Genomic DNA, 1,437 nt, shown 5'->3' with positions numbered 1-1,437 from the left:
GTGTGTGTGTGTGTGTGTGTGTGTGTGTGTGTGTGTGGTGTACACAATATGTATACATATATACATATACGTATATAAACACACGTGTACTTTTAATTGTGACATGTAGTAGTAATGTGTTATATACATATACCCGCATATCATATATGGGCTTTGATAATCCATAGATGACTGATAAAATATAGTTTATATACTTTATATATACTGATATAGATTATTATATATTATAAACGCTCACCCTGATGAATATATGCACCGAGATACTATTAAAGACCGACATCCTTTCGGGAGTTCGCGTCCTTGTGAATATTGAAGTGATTAAGTTAAAAACTGATAACATTGTACTAATTTTATGATTTATTAGTTTAGTAGATGTATTTATGCATTTAGAACACAATAATATTCGATTTTTCTTAAAAATTGTGATTTCGGTGTTATGGTCAAAATTTAATCATTAAAAAAGATGATAACTGCAAAGAAAAAAAATGTAATTTTTCTGCAATATATAGGATATTATAGCTTTAGAAGTATGAATATTTATTTATGAAACATTTATATAATAAAAAATCATAAATTTAATAATGTATGAGCCAAATATTTATGTTAATAATAGCAAATTTATATCAATTATCGGTAATGTCAGCGTTCTTCAATTATCTCCGGACCCTTTGGGGCCCTTTTTATATCACCGAAAATTTGCCCAGGGTTGACGATCTTTAATAGGATCTCATCGTCGGTGATATACGTCTTTATACATATATGAATTGTATGCGTGAGATTTAAATGTTGTTATCGATATATAGAACAAACAAGAACTATGATCAAAAACCTTCTAATAATTCTCCGAAAGAGGTCTCTAGTCTATTCTGTCAAGTCGGCGATATTTCTAGCATGAATCATTCTGATGATAATAACAATCGTAATAATTATCAGGTAACTCATATTTCAAACGAGATAAGGCCTGTAAGTTTAGTGCCAGGATGAATCTAAAAAATCGAATCTAAATCTAATCGAATCGAATCTAAATCTAATCGAATCGAATATAAAAAGAAGAAGAGATTACGATTCAATGGATTCATACCAGATCTTTGTGCAGACATTCAAACAGGCTGTATCCACTAGAAATTTCACAGATTTGTCGAATATCTTTAAGAATGGTCATACATCCCTCGCAATTGTTTCGCTCGAACATCGTGGTAAATATGGTTATGTAAATATAAAAATACATGTGATATTTTATTGTTTCATGAAAAACTAAACGTTTCTTATTTACTTTGCGTTATATTTGAATAGAGACTATTTTTTTATAAATTTATACTCAAAATTTTTAAAAGCCTTAATAAAGGAATAATTTGTTCAAATTTTTAAACCTTTGAAAATTCCTACAATTTTTAGATTAATACTACGTTTCACATTAAAATATAGTTCATTTTACAA

The sequence above is a fragment of the Trachymyrmex septentrionalis genome, unplaced genomic scaffold, assembly GCF_001594115.1.
Source record: "Trachymyrmex septentrionalis isolate Tsep2-gDNA-1 unplaced genomic scaffold, Tsep1.0 scaffold19, whole genome shotgun sequence".
In the NCBI taxonomy this organism is placed as follows: domain Eukaryota; kingdom Metazoa; phylum Arthropoda; class Insecta; order Hymenoptera; family Formicidae; genus Trachymyrmex; species Trachymyrmex septentrionalis.
This window is presented reverse-complemented; position numbering follows the sequence as displayed.